The following is a 22,193-nucleotide window of genomic DNA, read 5'->3' on the forward strand; positions in this document are numbered from 1 at the left end:
TAAGAATCATTTTCTACTTAATAACCCAAGCCCAGAAAAATTTCCCAGGAAATTTGAGCGGCATGAAGGCCCGGCCAGTTTCCTGCCATTCCCCCTTTAATCCTGGCCATATCGGGTTTTCCTGGGCTGCCAGAGAAGCCTTTCGGTGGTGGTTAAGGAGGCTTTGGCAGATGTGCAGGTGCCTGAAGTTGATGGGTGTTAACATGCTCAAGCTTAAATCCAACAATCGGAATGGCTGTGGGATTTGCCTCCCAGGGACAATTCTGTCATTCCATTACCCTGGGGGGAGGGTGATCTTTATCACCCTCAGAAAGGGTCCACAACTTGGCAGTCCTCATTGCTCCACAGACTGAGCCAAGAGCAACATCTCTGAGCTGTGGCAAGGGGGACGTTTGCACAGGTCTGTCTGGTGCACCATTTGTGACCCCATTTGGACAGGAAGTCGCTTCTCACAGCCCTCGTCACCTTATGGTTCAATTACTGCAATTCTCTACATGGGGCTATCTTTAAAGAACATTCAGAGACTACAGCTTGTCCAAAATGCAGCCGCGTGAGCCATCATGGGCATTCTGAGGTATTCCCATTTGTCACCATCACTCCACGAGCTGCATTGGTCTCCTAACGCAGTTTAAAGTGTTGGTTATTACCTATAAAGCCTTACATGGCTTAGGATCAGATTACTTACAGGATCGTCCACTGCCTCATATATTCCAGCGGCTGGTCAGAGTCCACAGAGTCGGGTTTCTCCAGGTCCCGTCAGCCAAGCAATGTCAACTGGCGAGGCCTACAGTCAAGGCCTTCTCTGTGGGAGCTCCTGTCCTCTGGAATCAACTCCACCCAGAGGTTTACACCACCCTATCTCTCCTGGCCTTTCATAATGCTCTGAGCACTGCCTTCAACTCCAGCTGACAGTATGAGTAAATGGGTGTGACTTTTGTTTTAATTGAAATGGTCTTAATTGTTGGGATTTATATTAGATTTATATTGGGTTTCTTATACTACTCATTTTATTGTGTAAGCCACACTAAGTCCACCGGAGAAGGGCGGCCTAGAAATTAAATTAAACAAACAAACAAACAAATATAATTTTGCTAGCACATTCTAAAATTTCCTATTGGTTTCAGTCATGTAAGTGAGGTTGTCACATTGCAGTATTAAAGCCAGAGTCCTCCCATGACAAAAAATAAAATAATAATAATAATAATAATAATAATAATAATAATAATAATAATAATAATAATTGCAATACCAGGAGACAGCAGAATTGAGGAGAAGCAGCTAGGGAAATTAATGAAATATGACAATCTAAAAATTGAACTGCAATGACTCTGGCATAAGCCAGTGAAAGTAGTCCCAGTGGTCCTTGGCACACTGGGCGCAGTGCCAAAGGATCTCAGCAGACATTTGAAAACCATCGGAATTGACCAAATCTCCATCTGTCAATTGCAAAAAGCCACTTTACTGGGATCGGCACACATAATTCGCCGCTACATCATGCAGTCCTAGGTGCTTGGGAAGCGTCTGACTGATGATGAAATACGAAATCCAGCATAGTGATCTTGTTGTATAAGTAGAGATAATAATATCTCTACTTATATGCTAGCCAAATTTAATGTCTGGAAAGTTTCATTTATCCAGTAAATATTAGTTAGTGAAGATTGGACTTAATCCCTGGATAGTTCAGTGGATTTGCAGTTGGCTGAAGCATAGCTATCAGAGGGTTGTTGTAAATGGCACGTATTCTGGTTACAAGCGGTGTGCCACAAGGGTCTGTTCTGGGCCCTATTCTTTTTAATATCTTTGTGAGCAGGAAGAGGGGGATTGTAATCCCGCTGCATAGAGCGCTGGTGAGACCACATTTGGAATACTGTGTTCAGTTCTGGAGATATTGATAAAATTGAACGGGTCCAAAGACGGGCTACAAAAATGGTGGAAGGTCTTAAGCATAAAACTTATCAGGAAAGACTTAATGAACTCAATCTGTATAGTCTGGAGGACGGAAGGGAAAGGGGGGACATGATCGAAACATTTAAATATGTTAAAGGGTTAAGGTTCAGGAGAGAAGTGTTATTAATAGGAAAGTGAACACAAGAACAAGGGGGCACAATGTGAGGTTAGTTGGGGGAAACATATCAAACAATGTGAGAAAATATTATTTTACTGAAAGAGTAGTAGATGCTTGGAACAAACTTCCAGCAGATGTGGTTGGTAAATCCACAGTAACTGAATTTAAACATGTCTGGAATAAACATATATCCATCCTAAGATAAAATACAAGAAATAGTATAAGGGCAGACTAGATGGAACATGAGGTGTTTTTCTGCCGTCAATCTTCTATGTTTCTATGTTTCTAAATATTTTTTTCAGCATGCTACATTCCAATAGTATTGGGACTTTCAGAATTCCTACCCTGGTTATCATCTTAAGGAGATCTACTGGTACTCTAACACAGGTCAGCAACAATCCACTAAAAAAGTATTTTTAATAAACATGAAAAACCTCAGAAATAGCTTGAATTCTGGGTTCAATCAAACTGCAGTAGCAGTAGCAATTATAATGTGACATTACAGAAAGATGAGCAAGAAAGGAAGGCCCATAGTCATAGGATCTCTGAACACTTCAAAAATGCCAGAAGACCCAGTTATACCGTGGCAATAATTTTAGAAAATATTTTAATAATTTTTCTCTGTCTAAATATTCATGATTTGTAAATATGAAGCAAGGAATAACCACAGCACTAATTGTGAGTGCCAATTTATTTATGATCGTATTCAAAGGGTTCATGCCTTTGTCTTTTATTTTTATATGCATATTAATTGAAAAATAGACATAAAAATTGGTACATTTAAAAAACAGGGCATCATCATTTCAGCTTCAACTTTGTGTTTAATAATGTTTTTGGGAGCCATATAGGCCCCAATTTAAAAAGCAAAGCAGAGGCGAAAGCAAAGCAAAACAACTGTAAATCAGTGATGGGGAACCATTTTTCTGAAAGTAGATATTGTGTATGTGCATGCCCACATCCATAATTCAACACTCCCCCATATGCCATGCCCCCCTCCGCATGCATGTATGACCTACCCATGCTGCCCCACCCCCTTGCATGTGTACCCCACCACCACCACCCTGCACATCATTTTGGGCCTAGCAGGATCTCTGAAGCCTCTGGAGGCCAGAAATGGACTGTTTCTTAACTTCTGGTAACTCGGTAGGCCCGTTTTTCCCTCTTCCCAAGCTACAGAGGTTTTTCTGGGGCCTGAGGAGGGTGAAAATGGTTTCCCCTCTGGAGGCTGAAAATCCCCTCCCAGAGCCTCAGTGCAAGATCTGTACTTACCTGGCATTCAAAGTGGGCCACATGAAGAGACCTGGGAGGGGAGAGATGTTGTGGGCAGGGCCAGCTGAAAATCAGCTGGCTAGTGCAGTGTTTCCCAACCTTGGGAACTTGAAGATATTTGGACTTCAACTCCCAGAATTCCCCAGCCAGCGAATGCTGGCTGGGGAATTCTGGGAGTTGAAGTCCAGGTATCTTCTAGTTGCCAAGATTGGGAAACACTGAGCTAGTGCATGCACGCACACTAGAACTTAGCTAGGGGAAAGGCTCTCATACCCATAGATATGGCTCTGCATGCCACAGGTTCACCATCACAACAAAAACATATGCAGCTAAGTATGAAATAACTAGTATAAGAAAGAGTATCTAGTGGTGAGTTAAACAGGATGATGGGAATACAGTGTTCCCTCAATTTCCGCGGGGGATGCGTTCCGAGACCACCCGCGAAAGTCGAATTTCCGCGAAGTAGAGATGCGGAAGTAAATACACCATTTTTGGCTATGGACAGTATCACAAGCCTTCTCTTAACTCTTAAAACCCCTAAATTACCATTTCCCATTCCCTTAGCAACCATTTACTCACCATTATTACTGGTACTCACCATTGAAGTGATCCTGATATTTATAAACATAATTATTTATTAACAATAATTATTATTTTTGTTATTTATTTGCAAAAAATATTAGTTTGGCGATGACATATGATGTCATCGGGTGGAAAAACCATGGTATAGGAAAAAAACTGTGAAGTATTTTTTAATTAATATTTTTTGAAAAACATTGGTATAGGCTATTTGCGAAGTTCGAACCCGCGAAAATCAAGGGAACACTGTAATCTCTTTAGTTTGCCTTCTAATAACTGGAATTCTGTGATTAATCATGTCTACCATGGAAGTCATTTAATGAAGAGATAACCTTGGTTTTGGAAGCTATTTTGTAATTTGTGATTTTGTGAAATTTTAGAGCGGTACACCAATTTTAAAAAAGCAGTATTACTGTACTACTTCCAGCAACAAATGTTGCAAATATCCAATGTCCGAAGGAAAATTCTAACTCTAATAACATTTAGACCAGGGTTGTCAAGCTGTATACGTCACGACACTGGACGCACCAACATCACAGCTAGATACATCATGACACCGGACACACCAACATCTGGTTTAGTGAAGGAAAAAATAGTCCCAATATGTCAAGTGATGATGCTATGATGACACGAGTTTGATAGCCCCGACTTACACAATTGTGTGAATATGGGAAAAGAAACATACTTGGAAATTAACTGTAGTATTTACCTGGTAAGTGATGGAGAGATGATAGATCTACATTAAAAAGACCAAACCACAAAATCATATTCAAATGAATAATATTAAACATGTGCTATTACCTTCCAACAGTAAATTCCTAAATGTTCCTAAGAGAAACTATAGAGGAAGTAGCATGAACATCTCCCTGGAAATTTAAAAGCATTCACAAAATGAATGGTACAGGAATTCTTTCTCATCTTCAATTAAATGTCCGTACGAGAAACTATAGAGAACGGAAGTTGCACACAAATCTATTCCTGGAAATTTAAAAGCATTCACAAAAAGAAATCTAAGATACAGGAAGTCTCTTTCTCATCTTCAACACCTTTTCAAGAACACTTGGTGGCAAAGAAATGTGATCCTGCCTGAATGAAACCTTTTATTCAAAGACTGTCTCAGAGGACATGTTCTAACTAAAAGACTAGATGGAATCCGACTGGGAACAGAAGCTGATCCTTAACAGGATTTCCCTCTAATAGAAAATGCTATTTAATATTATTGATGTGGGTGTTACAGTTTGATTCAACATGTCACTTATTTGGAGAGCCTTATACATTCTGGATAAGAAAACTATAAAGAATTCTGGTAATTCTTTGACAACTCACCCGAAAGAGCTTTATTGTTGTTGCTCTTATTATCATTAAGTTCAAAGAGACAGGAAATATTTCCTTTAAAAAATGTTCATTCCATGTGGCACAATGTATGAAAAGGGGGGGGGGGGGAGACCAGATTATAGGCTTCTGTTCTTTGTATAGCTTATTATTTACTTCATTAAAAATTAATTTTTAATGAACATATAATTTCAATAACATGATTTATTTTTATTTTATTTTGAAATGGATGTCTCTATATACATTCGGAATTAGATGTAATTTATATCTATGTAATTAAATTCAGTTTAGTTTTAATATTACAGTATTCAGTTCTGTTTTTAAAAGTTTAAAATAATTTCTGAATTGTCTTTTTTTCTTTATCCATTGGTAATTTAATATAGCTAGTGGTTTTTTCCTCAATAAATGCCTTTTAAAGAAATAATTTAGGTAGTCTTTTTAATATATGCATTTTTATAAAATAATTTGGTTTGTAAAATCATTTATTGCTATATAATACCTAAATTATAAAGTTATATTGCCTTTTTGTATACAGCATTACTGGCAAAGAAAATATTAAATTTAATGCTTTTACAGCTTAATCAAATTATATTAAATTATTTTTCTTTTAACATAAATATCGGGATTTACTTCACATTGCTTATGAAATTATGTTAAAAATAATATCCATTTTGAACTTTTCTCCATTTTTTGTTAGCTTAGATTTCTAGATGAAGAAATCTTAAATAATGCTTGTTAATGGACAAAAGAAATTCAGCAACAATTCCTTTATGTCCTCTTAATGTTCACTATGCCATCTGCCAAGAAAGTTACATAGCAAAAATGCACCAAAATATTATTCAGTTTTTTGAACTACAAATCAACAGAATGGCTAAAAGACTTTTTTGACAGCAACAAATGACAATTGTATACTGTAATATGCTTTTTAGTGGTTCAGTTTTACCCTAACTCAAAAAATGTTTCCCACTTATTTCATTTAGACAAAGGTCATCTGATGTCACCAGAAGAAGACATGATGAAAAACTGATCATCAAATCATGATAACTATTTAATTCATTCAGCAACTGATGCAGTTAGAATAAAATACTGGTTTTTCTCCCAGAGTTTAATTTTATTTATTTATATCCTACCTCTATTATTTTTACAAATAATTCAAGACGGCTAACATGGAAAATACTCGGTCCTCCAATTTTCTCCACAACACTGGTAGGTGGATTGGTTAAGAGAAAGTGACTGGCCCAAAGTCATCCAGCTCACCTAGGATTTGCACTCACAAGCTCCAGCTTTCTAGTGACTTAACCATGATACCATAGCTACAAATGGTCCTGGTTTGAATACAGTTGTCACACAAAGATAAGCACAAAAAACATTTTTTAAAAAGTTGAACAATTTGTGACAGGCCTGTAATACAACTCTGATAGTGCTTATTTTCTATTACACAAATTATATTTACATAATATACATCAAATCATAGCAATTATCTTATTCAGGTATCTCTTTTTCTTTCCCGTCCTTTTTTTTCTTTTTATGACCGATCCTCTGACATTAGCTCTCCAAATTTTCTAATGTTTATTAACTCTGTCTTTGCTTTATCCTTTTTTTTTCATCCAATCATAGAACCTATCCCAACAGTTAGTATACTCTAGCTCATCCATATTTTTTAATTCTTTAGGTTAGGCTATCCTTTTCTGCACATGCTGTTATTTTTTTGATCCAATGTTGTGCGGGTACTATTCCCACTTCTGTCGTTATATGTAGGATTAAGTATAATTGATTTTTATCAAAATTTTCATGGGCTATATAAAATTCAGCTTCTTTTCTATTCTTCTCTCTAATACAGTAATACCTCATCTTACGAACGCTTCGTCACACAAACTTTTTGTGATACGAACCGGGGGTTTACAATTTGTTTGCCTCATCTAAGAACCATTTCCGTCTTACGAACCCGAGCCAGCAATCTTACTGCACATGCGCTCTCTGACTGCCACAGGGATTTCCCTGCCTTGTGACTGTCCTAGATGGGATTTCCCATTTGATTGCCGCCCCTGCCGGGATTCCAGTTGGGGGGCTGGTAGAGCCGCGCCTGAACGTGGAGCCAGCTTAGGAGGCGCCGCCTGCTCAGAGGAGAAGCCGCTGCAGCCACCGTTTCCTTCGGAGACACGCCAGGGGAGGATGACCATGTTCAGGAGCTGGAGTCCCCCTCACCCCCCTCTGGCCCCCTTGCGCCCCTGGCCTCACGCTGCTGCCCACTACATGCTCGCCTGCCATATCCGCCCCTGTCTCTGGCTTCCCCAAAGAGCCCAGCATGGGTCCGAAGGAAAGGGGGGCTGCAGCGGCGGTGACAGCTGCAGCTTCTCATCCTCTTCCTCCTTCTACTGCAGCCACCTTCCCCAAGAAGCCTCCCGGCCGCAGAGGAGGCAGGGATAGCTTTGCGCCGCTTCGATGCAGGGGGCCTCCCATAGCCACCCCTCGACTCCAGCCTTGCCCCCCCAAAGGGTGGGGCTGCAACGTCCGGGCAGATTCCATCCCTCTGGTCAGGACAAGAGGATAGTGGCGGCGGTGGGGGTTTCCCTTTGAGAAGCAGCAGCGCTGGGAATGTGACACCCACACTCACTCACACACACACACACACACCCTCCCCCCCAAACAAGGATCCAAATGCTGGCAGTAATGGGCAAAAGGGGTGAGTTTTGGCTTGCACGCATTATTCACTTTTCCATTGATTCCACTGGAAAACATTGTTTCATCTTACGAACTTTTCACCTTACGAACCTCATCCCAGAACCAATTAAGTTCGTAAGACAAGTTATTACTGTATTTCCTCGAGCCAAATCTGGATTTTTCTCCCAATATCTCTTAATTTTCTCACAGCTCCACCACAAATGGTAATATGATCCAAATTCTTTGTTGCATCTCCAACATCTGGGTGAACGCTTTTTATCTATTTTTGCTAATTGCGTATATATGTGTATATATGCTCTCTGTATGTTTATTATTACTAAAACAATATTTCTTAAATTATTTTAGAAAGATGGACACTAATGTTTCTGAATCTGTACACTTTTTTTCTTACTCATTTATGAATTTACAAAGGACTTCTATCTCCATCATATCCATCCTAAGATAAAATACAGAAAATAGTATAAGGGTAGACTAGATGGACCATGAGGTCTTTTTCTGCCGTCAGACTTCTATGTTTCTATATTTCTATCAACTTTAAGCAACATACCACAGCAACAATATAGCCCGTGCAATATGTAAAGAGAATTATAGTAATCCACATAGATGATACATAATTCAGTTCTGCTTTTTTACTTCACTGCTTTTAGCTGTTGAAGCAGGAAATAACACAGTGAGTGAAAAGAAAACTTATTAAAGGAAACCACATTTTATAAAATACAAGTAGGCAAAACTATTTCCTGTCACTTGAAGCACAATATGCAAATCTACCCTCTATGAGGCTAAGTTAGAAAATCTTCCAGTGGGCAACCAGGGAATATATGTATATATATGTGTGACATATATATGTGTGTGTGTGTGACACAGAAACACACACACACACACACACATATATATATTCAAAATTTGAAAGAATACTAAAAGAAGATATGATAGTAGTTCATACAAACATATAAACAACGTAAACAAGCCTTAACTTTTTAAAATACATGTGGAGTGGAAGTACAAAGGTATGTGTAAGAAATAAATAAAATAAAACTAAACAAAATCTAAGGAATTGTTGAGGAAGAAAGAATGTATCTACTGAAACTGAGTATTGGGGAAAATATCCGGAACAGTAAAAATAGTGATTAATTATAGTGATTGATTAATAGGTATAGTGATCCCTCTATTATCGCAAGGGTTCCGTTCCAAGACCCCTCGCGATAATCGATTTTTCGCGATGTAGGGTTGCGGAAGTAAAAACACCATCTGCGCATGCGCGCCCTTTTTTTTCTATGGCCACACATGCGTAGATGGTGGAGTTTGCGTTCCCCGCCGCCCACGCAAAGAGGAAACCCCGATTCGGCTCCTCGCTGCTGCTGCGCTACCGAGCAGATCAGCTGCTGGGCGGCCGAAGGAACCTTCCCTGGGTCTTCCCCCTCTTGCTGGCGGGCGGGCGAGCGGCGGGCATCAGCGAAGAGCCGGGGTTTCCCCTTTGCATGGGCGGCCGGGAAGACCCAGGTTGGGGGTTCGGGGGGTGTGCTGGGAAGCCCCCCAGGCCGACTGCGACCTTTTAAAACAGCTGCGCCGCTTCCCAGCTGAGTCCTGAAGCCAAACGCCAAAGGCGAACTTCCGCGTTTGGCTTCAGGACTCAGCTGGGAAGCGGCGCGGCTGTTTTAAAGGGTCGCAGCTGGCCTGGGGGGCTTCCCAGCACCCCCCCAAACCTAGGTTGGGGGTTCTGGGGGGTGCTGGGAAGCCTCCCAGGCCGGCTGCGATCTTTTAAAACAGCCGCGCCGCTTCCCAGCTGACTCCCGAAGCCAAACGCGGAAGTGGGGGTTTTTTTAATTAATATTTTTTAAAAAATCGCGATATAGCGTTTCGCGAAGATCGAGATCGCGAAACTCGAGGGATCACTGTATACTCTTCCCCAAACAGAAGTAGGTTCTCTCTTGCTGGAGATTTTCAATGCCCACCTGCTCAGGATGGTTAAGTGGATTTATGTACTGTGCAGGAATTCTAGGATAAGGCTTAGGATAAGGTTTTATCATCTTGCCATCTTAGTCTTGGTATCAAACCCGAAAATGACATGTGTGTAACCATTTTATTTAGCTCTTTATTACATTCATTTATTGCTTTTCTTTCTTTTTATTTATATAAGGTGGGTTCAGGCTCACCACATTCTTAAGGTTGGGAGGAGAAAATACATATTGAGGAAATGACATTTTTTCCCGTGGAAACAGAGGCTGTTGTTGTTGTGAACTGGAGCTGGAGTTTGAAGATACCGCTTTGAATGAGACCTTTGTGGGATGTTTCTAATTTACAATATTATGTGATGTAATTCCAATTTGCGTCAAATCTGGAATTACAACAGACTTTGCCAATCTGATGTCTACCTAAATAAAAAAAATGTTTTGAAAGATGGACTTTTTTTTAATGAGTTCTATCATTTGGAAACCTAACTTTATTCCAAATCTGACAAAACTGATCTCGAGCAGGGATTGCTATTCAGAGTTCTGAACCCTGGCTGTTTACCTGGAATGTTTCACCTGGGCAACAACAAAGACTCCGGGAAGAAGGCAGAAGGATAATGACCAGAGGCACTGGAATGTGAATGCAAATTCTGCAGAGACCCCTGTCAGAACTTGTCGGTCCAGCAGCCAGCTGTCCAGCGGATCCAGTGGAAGATCTGAATGACCGCACATCAGGATATCTTAATAACTATCTCCCAGTCTCCAACCTTCCCTTTATGGGGAAGGTTGTTGAGAAGGTGGTGGCACTCCAGCTCCAGCTGTCCTTGGAAGAAGCCGATTATCTAGGTCCCCAACAGTCAGGATTCAGGCCCGGCTACAGCACGGAAACTGCTTTGGTCGCTCTGATGGATGATCTCTGGCAGGCCCGGGACAGGGGCTTATCCTCTGTCCTGGTGCTTCTTGACCTCTCAGCGGCTTTCGATACCATCGACCATGGCATCCTTCTGTGCCAGCTAGAGGGGTTGGGAGTGGGAGGCACTGTTCTTCAGTGGTTCTCCTCCTACCTCTCTGGCCGGTCACAGAGATACCCTATTTCAGAAGTCACCTGGGTAAGAACCTGGAAAGGTAATGCTCATAAACTGGTTTGGAAGTTCTATGAAAAGTTTTATATGTAACCAAATTGTAATTTTGATATATTCTCTATCATTGCAGGACTTTCTTTACAATTGGGGCAGCTAGTTGGGGCAGAATTCAAAAATTGGCATATGTGTAGCCTATTTATTTAGTTGTATGTTATACTCATTTATTCCTTTTATTTCTCTTTATTTATGTAAGGGGGGGCTTTGGTTTCACCACATTCTTAAGGTTGGAAGGAGGAAATAGATATTGAGGATTGTTTTGGCTAGATGATATTCTTTCCCGTGAAAACAGAGGCTGTTGTTGCTAAGAGCTGGAGGTGGAGTTTGAAGATACTGGGCAATGTTGATTTTGCTTTGATTGGGGAATGAGACTTTTGTGGTAGGTTTCTAATTTACAATAATATGTGGTGCAATTCCAATTTGTGTCAGATCTGGAATTATAACAGACTTTGCCAATCTGATGTCTACCTAAATAAAAGACTTTTTTTTAAAAGGTGGACTTTGCATATTTCTTTTTTGAATGGATTCCATCACTTGGAAACCTGATACTTGGCTTCTCATATAGATTTTAATTTGCATTATTTTTCTAATTGTCTTTTTATAATCTGTAAGTCACCCAGAGTCATTTTGTACGGGAGATGGTTGGAGTAAAAATTTAATAAATAAATAATAAAATATGCTGTCATAGTACTCATTGTTCAACTACTAAGGTTTAAACTGTTTCTGTAACAAAAGGTCTGTCATAACTTCAATTAAGAACAATGTACAGAAAGCAACTCTTCCAACATGCATAATCATGGAGAGCAGAGGCTCCATCAGGAGGAAATGGATCCTCATCTGCCAGAATGAAGACTGGCAGAAAAAGAATGGTCTCTCCCTACTTCACTATAAGGTTAGGAAGGATGGCAGGAGCAGCATCTATAAGGCAGCCTTAAAATGTGACAGGTGCTGTAGAGGATAGTGCAATGGAAAATAATGAAAAGGAGTAGTTTTGTGGTGCCAGATTTCCAATTCATGTATCAGAAGGAAGATCTGATGGGAAAAGATACTATCTTCAAATTTTCCATTAACTGGAGGTCTAGCATTAAATATTAACCGAAGGGGAATACGGTAGTCACTACCTGATGAAGTGGACAAGGCTACTGGAGCTGTGAGTTCCGCCACCTGTTTGCTGGATCCGTGTCCCTCCTGGCTGGTTTCAGCCAGCAGGGAAGTGACACAGAGCTGGGTCCAGGAGATTGTCAACGCTTCTTTGGGGAGGGGTTCCTTCCCAACTCCCTACAAGGAGGCACTTGTGCACCCCCTCAAGAAGCCTTCCCTGGACCCAGCCATTCTCAATAACTATTGTCCAGTCTCCAACCTTCCCTTTATTTATTTATTTATTTATTTATTTATTACTTAGATTTATTACTTAGATTTATTACTTTATTTATTTATTTATTTATTACTTAGATTTGTATGCCGCCCCTCTCCGAAGACAACCTTTATGGGGAAGGTTGTCGAGAAGGTGGTGGAACTCCAGCTCCAGCGGTCCTTGGAAAAAAGGCCGATTATCTAGGCCCTCAACAGTCAGGATTCAGGCCTGGCTACAGAACGGAAACTGCTTTGGTCGCATTGATGGATGATCTCTGGTGGGACAGGGACAGGGGTTTATCCTCTGTCCTGGTGCTTCTTGACCTCTTAGCGGCTTTCGATACTATCGACCATGGTATCCTTCTGCGCTGGCTGGAGGGGTTGGGAGTGGGGGGCACTGTCCTTCAGTGGCTCTCCTCCTACCTCTCCGGTCGGTCGCAGTCGGTGATAGTAAGGGGTCAGAGGTCGACCTCTAGGTGTCTCCCTTGTGGGGTGCCTCAGGGGTCGGTCCTCTCCCCCGATATTTAATATCTACATGAAACCGCTGGGAGAGATCATCCAGGGACATGGGGTGAGGTATCATCAGTATGCTGATGATACCCAGTTGTGCATCTCCACCCCATGTCCAGTCAACGAAGCAGTGGAAGTGATGTGCCGGTACCTGGAGGCTGTTAGGGTCTGGATGCGTGTCAACAGGTTCAGACTCAACCCTGACAAGAAGGAGTGGCTGTGGGTTTTGTCTCCCAAGGACAATTCCATCTGTCCGTCGATTACCCTGGGGCATAAATTACTGAACCCCTCGGAGAGGGTCCGAAACTTGGACGTTCTCCTCGATCCACAGCTAACATTAGAGAACCATCTTTTAGCTGTGGCAAGGGAGGCGTTTGCCCCGGTTCACTTAGTGCACCAGTTGCGGCCCTACCTGGACCGGGAGTCATTGCTCACAGTCACTCGTGCCCTCATCACCTTGAGGTTCGACTATTGTAACACTCTCTACATGAGGCTACCTTTGAAGAGTGTTCGGAAACTTCACATCATGCAGAATGCATCTGCAAGAGCAATCATGGGCTTTCCCAGATATGCCCATGTCACACCAACACTCCGCAGTCTGCATTGGTTGCCGATCAGTTTCTGGTCAAAATTCAAAATGTGGGTTATGACCTATAAAGCCCTTCATGGCATCAGACCAGAATACCTTAGTGACCGCCTTCTGTTGCATGAATCCCAGCGACCGATTACGTCCCACAGAGTTGACCTCCTCCGGGTACCATTGACAAAACAATGCCGTCTGGCGGGGCCCAGGATAAGAGCCTTCTCTATGGCATCCCTGGCCCTCTGGATTCAACTCCCCCCAGAGATTAGGATTGCCCCCATCCTCCTTGCCTTTCGCAAACTCCTAAAAACCTACTTCTGCCGCTAGGCTTGATGAAATTGATTCCCCTCGGCCTTCCTGCTTTATGTATGGTTTGTTTGGGATGTATGACTGTTTTTATATTAAGGGTTTTAATTGTTTTCTTTTTAATTATTGGATTTGTACTGTATATTGTTGTTGTGAGCCGCTCCGAGTCTTCGGAGAAGGGCGGCATACAAATCTAAATAATAATAATAACAACAATAACAATAACAATAATAATAATAACAATAATAACAATAACAATAATAATAATCTGCTGTGAAACTCACAAAGAGAAATGTTCTCTTTCTCTCTTACCTGCTCCTATTTGGACTGATCCAAGTCTCAGAGATAAACACAAAAAATATATTTAGGGAGAAAAAGGTCTCTACCAAAAGCAAAGTGGTGCCAGAAAGCAATGTTCAGGTATAAGAAATGAAGCAGCTACAAGGCATTAAGCAGATCCCAACCACGGACTTAATCTATCATGCTTACATGATAATGAAGCACAGTAGAGAACATATACAGCTGAAATTGTATCACAACAAGAAAAAAACCAATACTTTAGAACAGTTAAAACTTATTTCATGTGCCTCAATTGACGGTTGTAACAAGATAAGGAACAGGTTATCTATATTGTATTGAAAAGTGGTCACGAGGATAGGCCTTTATCTGGCCCTTCAGGAAGTTTTGTTGTTAGAAACTTTTCATGGTAACACAATGGCACTTCCTTTTATTTATACTGTAGATACTGCATATGTACTTTGTTGAGGAATCTCAAATAATATTCTAAGAAAATCTTTTGTTTATTATTGATATAGTCCATTAAGACTTAAAAAAAATGAAAATCAGCTCACTGGTATTCTGGTCTTCATGTTGCTACAGTTTCAGAAGAACTACACATTAGGGGTATTTCAGAATGCCCTTACATTTGCTATCTTTCAGACCTAAAGGGCAACTAAATTCATAATTATAAATCCTGCGGACCATTAATGACCACAGGGTGGTCGTGGCTAGGTAGTCATGTGATTTGGCAGCCTCTATTCGACCCTCTACTCAGTGCCACTCTGATTTATTTATTTATTTATTTATTCAACTTTTACGCCACCCGTTCCCGTAGGATGACTTACAACAGCGGTACAAATATAAGAATACAAAACAGTAAAAGAAGTTGAATAGTTACCTGACGTTAAAACCCATTAAAAATTTATTATAACCACACTCATATACATATACACCATTGTTACAGTTGGCCCATTAAGCTGTGAATTTATGGCCCCCAGGCCTGTCAGCAAAGCCAGGTCTTTGTAGCTTTACAAAAGGCCAATAGGGGGGAGCAGTATGGATATCGGGGGGAAATTGCCAGGGCAGCCACAGAGAAGGCTCTCCCCCATGCCCCCCCCCCATGGCCCCACCTGCATTGCTCAGTCGACAGGACCCGGAGGAGGCCAACTCTGTGAGCTCTTATTAGTCTCTGGGAGGTACGCGGCAAGAGACGGTCCCGTAAATAGTCTAAACCTCTTCACCTGCCGCCTTTGCTCCTTAAGGCCACAACAGGAAGCAGTTGTTGAAGTTAAGCAGCTACCATAAGAAAGAGTTGCCAAAATAACTGGCTCAGTTCAAACTGGATCTGACTAAGAACGTGGCTCAGCAGAAGTGTTGTGGTCTGCCAGCGGCCTGAGGACCTGGAAGCAGAATCAGACAGCGAGGAGGCTGGGAAGGAACACGGAGAAGGCTCAGTGTCATAGGTAGAGTTCCAGCCCGGGCCATCTGGAAGGTCTGCGCTCACTCCAGAACCTGCAGAAACTGACATGAGTGATGCAGAGGAACAAGGGGGAGCCTTTTCCCAATGGGCGCATGCACAGAGCTGCCAGAAGGCAAGAACAGTTAAGGAGGAAAAGAGCTACTCTGGAGTAAAGTTTGGAGATGATTAGCCCTCCCATAGAACATAAAAGGGAAGCACGTGGATGTGCTTGTTGCAGGAAGCAACTTCGTTCAATTCTAGTTGGTGTAACTTGGCATCTCCGTTCTGACTCAGTGTTTTGTTTGGCATTGCAAAGCTATTTGCTAGTTAGATTTTTGGCAGCAAGGCTAGGTCCAGGCGTCTAGAGGCTCAGCAGGCCCTGATGTAGTCTTACTGGAACAAGGCCCTCTTCTCTTTGTCACCAGCAGCACTTTCCTCCAGCGTTCACTAAAGCTCCACATCAGGAGACCAAGTCAGAATTTCGCCCTCCTTCCGACCTACACAAATAAACCCTGAAGGGGAAGACTCTCTACAGCAGTGATTTTCAACCTTTTTTGAGCCGCGGCACATTTTTTACATTTACAAAACCATGGGGCACATTGAGGGGGGGGGGGACTAAAAAAAGTTTGGACAAAAAAAATCTCTCTCTCTCTCTTCCTCCCTTTCGCTTTATTTCTCTCTCCCTCCCTGTTTCTCTCCCTTTCTCTTTTTTCTCTCTCTCCATCCCTCTTTCTTTCTTTCTCTCTTCCTTCCTTCCTTCCTCTTTTTTGCTCTTTCTCTCTCTCTCCCTCCCTACCTCCCTCTGTCTTTCTCTCTCCCACCTTCCCTCCCTCTTTCTCTTTCTCTCTTTCTTTGTTTCTCTCTCTTGCTCTCTCTCTCTCTCTCTCGTTCTCTCTTTTTCTTTCTTGCTTTCTTTCTCTCTCTCTCTTTCTTAGTTTCTCTCTCTCTTTCTTTCTCTCTGTTTTCTTTCTCTCTCTCTTGCTTGCTTTCTCTCTCTGTTGCTCTTTCTTTCTTTCTCTCTCTCTTTCTCTCTCTCTCTTTCTCTCTCTCTTTCTTTCTTTCTCTCTCTCGTTTTCTTTCTCTCTCTGAGCTTCGCGGCACACCTGACCATGTCTCACGGCACACTAGTGTGCCGCGACACACTGGTTGAAAAACACTGCTCTACAGCAACACAAATGTTCATTGCATGTAGGGCTATAGTTTGAAGATCCCTAGTTTAGTGTAATATCAAAAATGCAAATAATTTTTCTGCGGACTACCAAAATTTTCTCACTGACCCCCAGTTGGTGACTGCTGATATAGTGTATTGGACATTCTTTTATGGGAATGAAAGGCAGGCATCAGATTCTTGAAAAAGGGACAAAACCATACAAGGTTTTGCCCAATTACTATTCCTCATATATGTAAAAGATTGTTGTAAAAGAAGACTAGGATAAGGTAGTAAAATATACACCATGTTAAGTACAAATATGAAAGGCAAGATATATTCTAAATAGTAATAATGGTTATGATTAAGATGAAAACTAAACAAAATGGATTTGAGTGAGAATATGCAAAAACTGCAATGATTCATCCAATATAGAGCCTCCACCTTTCTTTGAAATTCTCTAAGACCTCTTACCATTTTTTTATCTGGATCAATCACATCATTTTAATAACAATGAATAATAATGAATTACATTTACTGGCATATTCATCCAGATTCTTCCATACCAATCTCTCTTTAATTTTTACATCAAGAATAAACATTCAGTGCCTCCCCACATGGTTATTTTAGCCTTCAAGTGCCCCTCCTACTGGGCTTCCAAATTTCAGCATAATTGAAATTTGCAAAATACCCAATGACTTATTGGGGCAGGAAACATATAAAAGCTATAGTATAAATGTTATACAGCAGGGGTCCCCAAACCTTTTACACAGGGGGCCAGTTCACTGTCCCTCGGACTGTTGGAGGGCCGGACCATAAAAAAAAACCTGTGAACAAATCCCTATGCACACTGCACATACCTTGTTTTAAAGTAAAAAACAAAATGGGAACGTACTATTTAGAGGGGGGAGAAGATCTGAAATTCATATATGTTTATGTTTTGTTTTTAATTTTCTTTTGTTAACATTAGCATCTGGTTAGGTTAGGGTTGGAAATAAACTTATTTGGAAAAAGTTAGAGCAATGAAAAAACTCTGCAAAGACTTAGAGCTTGGAAAACATTCTTCGCAGAAAGAAACAATGAAAGAGCCTGCAAGGTAAGAGGTGGGAAGATCGTTAGCAGCTAGTTAGGGATGGGGGGGGGGAACCAACATTCAGAGTATAAGGTGCACCCAAATTATCAGCCTTTTTTTTAGGGAGGAAAGAGGTGTGTTATACTTCAAAAAATGTGGTAGCTCTTCTGGTCATCTACTGTTACCCACCATTGGACCTTCCTGAGGTTTTGCAGTCCCTTATGGATTTGACCTACAGACCACTAAGGAAGGCCACTTTGCAGAACCTAATGTGGAAGGTGACATTTTTGATGGTCATTACATCAGTTAGGAGAGTGTCCAAGTTGGCAGCATTGTCGGTCCAGTCCAACTTGTGTGCATTCCTGTTGTGGTTCCGTCTGAGGCCCCTCAGGGAACGGCTGATCTTCTGTCGGTTTCCAGCTCAGAGGGAGAGGATGAGGAACAGGAGGTGCAGGCAGATGAGGAGGAGGAATCCCAGGCTGAAGAAGAGGGAGGACAGCCAGAGTCCCCCCAGAGGGAGCTCTCCCCAGCAAGCAGCCTGGATTCCTTAGAGGAAAATGCACAAGCCATAATTGATCTGCGACAGAGAAGAGCTACACAGCGAAGGGACCAATTGGCTAGGTACTTTCAGCATTAAAGAGGCAACAGCTGGGTTTGGGTGTGGTGCTCTTTGGAAAGGCTAAAAGGCAGACCCACCCTTCCTGGCTTGTGGAGTTTTATCTTTGAGAGTCTTGGGACCTGGCTGTGAACTTTGGCGTCTTGGAATCCTGGTTTGTGCCTTTGACTACTGAAACCTTGGGGTGGGTGTGCCAGCAAGAAGCTTGCTGTATTGTCTGGACATCAGGACTCTGCTGTAAAGTATTATAGCCTGTCTGTTGGGAAGAACAGGTTTTCCTCTGTGTTTATTTTTTCCAGCTATAAAGTACTTTTGCTTTTACCAGAGTGTCTGGCTGTTTTTTTCCAGTTGGTGTTGAGGTCTGGGGGAACCCAGACAGAACAATTCCCTGCTGATAAAGTGATTCTTTGATTGGATCCTACCTTCCTACCGAAGGTGAATACTTGGTTCCATCGGTCTCAGGAGATTGTTCTTCTGAGCTTTAGTTTAGGGCCTATTCACTCCAAAGTGAATCACTGGCATATTCTGGATTTGAGAAGAGCATTATGTATCTACATCAAGCAGACTGGTGGGTTTTGCTTGTCAGAATCGTTGTTTCTATCATTCCAACCAGAGTCAATGGGCCATAAGGTGTTGCCGCCCATGCTCGGCAGATGGATTCATTCTACCATAGTGAAGGCATATGAAATACAGACTTGCCAGGTACCAACTCGCATTACTGCACACTCAGCGAGGAGCGCCTCCACTTCGGCAACTTGGGCCACTCAGGCATCTCTTGAGGTTTGCCACACGGCTATTTGGTTGTCGCTTTCTCCATTTGTGTGCCATTAAAAGTAGATTTCTTTGCTTTGGCTGAAGCTTCCTTTGGCAGGAGAGTATTGCAACAGGTTATTTATGACTAGAGACTCCTCAACAATCTATCAACAATTATCAGCCACCTGTTTGGACAGCCAGCTTTGGTATATCCATAAGAGAAAAGGGGCGTTGGTCTTACCTGAAAGTAAGTGGTGGATATAGCAGCAAGCCCGGCCCAATTAGTCAGCGTAGACTATTGACTTTGGGGCACTTTCATGGAGGAACTTTTACAATTTTGGGGGGCACAATGCGGTTTTCTTTGTTTCAAACTCTAGATCATAGCAACAATGACATCACCTAACAGTTTTTGACAGATTCAATTCAATCAGAGAGCAGATGGATTTAACTCATGCCTGGCTGTTATATCCATCCTGGAGGAGAAACCAAGTTTCCAGCACCGCACATGTGTCGCCATCTTGTTTTTTATTTTTTAAAAAATTGGCACTGTATATGCGTGCACGTGCAAAGCACACAAGCGGCAATGAGGTGTGCCCATGTAGCATGAGAAGAAGCGAATCAGCAGTGAGGTAAGTTAACACACACCCCCCCCCCGAGTCTGGCAATAAAGCTACCCTTTTCAGCTCTAAGGAGACATGGTCACTAACAAGAATGATAAATCCAATTGCTCACTTATACAAGTGTGATACAATCCTAGCAATGCTGAATAAAAAAGGCTTACTGTATTTCCAAGTATATTAAGAACAAATGTAATAAACTTAGTAATGTCTTAATGTGTATTAATCACAATGCTCAATTTTGATTAAAAATCTGCACTACTAAATTTATTTGTATCTGTTTAAACATTTGAATAATGTATAAAATATTTATATCTAAAATTAAGCTGGAAGCTGATATTTTCACGAATTAATTTGATATGAGTAAAGCTTTTCACGATGCTAACATATTATGCTTTCATTTAGCATCAAACATGCATTTCAACAGAAATCTCAACTGAAGTTGAATTTCCTGTTGAGCTTTAATAGCAGTCAAAACTATTGAAGTGTCTATATAGCTTACAGTTGTTATCTACCATTACAGGAGATACAACTTTGACATAAAAACACTTCTGTAGTTCTTTGCTGGGAGACTAAAGTGTCTGGGTTACATAGCATCAAATTAGTTCTGTCCATCTTAGTTGTATGTACAACCACTGGTGATAGCAAAGTACAATAAATTGAAGGTTAAAAAAAATGTTTTTGATGTCAGATAACTACGACGCTGCTCCAAAAGAAAAAATATGTACCCATAACTATAAATCAAAGTGCACTTCTTAGACTGAAAGATCCGCTCATAGTCATATGCCTTTCCCACCTATAGTAAAAGCAGCTGAATTTTTTATTCCTTAGAATATTTCAAGCATCATATACAGTGATCCCCCGGTTATTGCGTCCCCAACCATTGCGAACAGGGTAATTTGTGATTTTTGAACCCGGAAGTCAAAACACCATCTACGCATGCGTGCCCTTTTTTTCTATGGGCACGCATGCGTAGATGGGGCCCGGCAGATCAGCTGCTGGGCGGCTTCCCTGGGTCTTCCCCCTCTTGCTGGCGGGAGGGCGAGCAGCGGGCATCAGCAAGGAGTTTCCCCACCGCCCACGCAAACTCCTCGCTGCCGCCCGCCCTTCGCCCGCCCACGCCGTTCATTCTCGCCGCTTTCGAGCTGAGTCCTGAAGCGAATTCGCTCCAGGACTCAGCTCAAAAGCGCCGAGAGCCAGCGTGGACAAGCCGTTCGCTGGCTCTGGCTATCGGCGCTTTTGAGCTGAGTCCGGAAGTGAATTCGCTCCAGGACTCAGCTCGAAAGCGCCGAGAGCCAGCGTGGACAAGCTGTTCGCTGGCGCTGGCTATCGGCGCTTTTGAGCTGAGTCCGGAAGCAAATTCGCTCCAGGACTCAGCTCGAAAGCGCCGAGAGCCAGCGTGGACAAGCCGTTTGCTGGCGCTGGCTATCGGCGCTTTTGAGCTGAGTCTGGAAGCGAATTCGCTCCCGGACTCAGCTCGAAAGCGCCGAAAGCCAGCGTGGACAAGCCGTTCGCTGGCGCTGGCTATCGGCGCTTTTGAGCTGAGTCCGGAAGCGAATTCGCTCCCGGACTCAGCTCGAAAGCGCCGAAAGCCAGCGCGGACAAGCCGTTCGCTGGCGCTGGCTATCGGCGCTTTTGAGCTGAGTCCGGAAGCGAATTCGCTCCCGGACTCAGCTCGAAAGCGCCGAGAGTCAGCGCGGACAAGCCGTTTGCTGGCGCTGGCTATCGGCGCTTTTGAGCTGAGTCCGGAAGCGAATTCGCTCCAGGACTCAGCTCGAAAGCGCCGAGAGGCAGCGTGGACAAGCCGTTCGCTGGCGCTGGCTATCGGCGCTTTTGAGCTGAGTCCGGAAGCGAATTCGCTCCCGGACTCAGCTCGAAAGCGCCAAGAGCCAGCGCGGACAAGCCGTTCGCTGGCGCTGGCTATCGGCGCTTTTGAGCTGAGTCCGGAAGCGAATTCGCTCCCGGACTCAGCTCGAAAGCGCCGAGAGTCAGCGCGGACAAGCCGTTTGCTGGCGCTGGCTATCGGCGCTTTTGAGCTGAGTCCGGAAGCGAATTCGCTCCAGGACTCAGCTCGAAAGCGCCGAGAGCCAGCGTGGACAAGCCGTTCGCTGGCGCTGGCTATCGGCGCTTTTGAGCTGAGTCCGGAAGCGAATTCGCTCCAGGACTCAGCTCGAAAGCGCCGAGAGCCAGCGCCAGCAAACGGCTTGTCCGCCGCCTGCCTGCCCGCTAGCGAGGAGCCGAAGATTGGGGGCGGCGCGGCTATTTTAAAATGTCGCCGCCGGCATGGGGGGCTTGCCAGCACCCCCCGGACCCCCAACCCGGGTTTGGGGGGCTGCTAGGAAGCCCCCCATGCCGGCGGCAAACAGCCGCGCCGCCCCCAATCTTCGGCTCCTCGCTAGCGCTGTGGGAGTAAAAACACCATCTGCACATGCGCAGATGGTGTTTTTACTTCCGCAGCGCTACTTCGCAAAAACCCGCTCGTT

This window comes from Erythrolamprus reginae, chromosome Z (assembly GCF_031021105.1).
Source record: "Erythrolamprus reginae isolate rEryReg1 chromosome Z, rEryReg1.hap1, whole genome shotgun sequence".
In the NCBI taxonomy this organism is placed as follows: domain Eukaryota; kingdom Metazoa; phylum Chordata; class Lepidosauria; order Squamata; family Dipsadidae; genus Erythrolamprus; species Erythrolamprus reginae.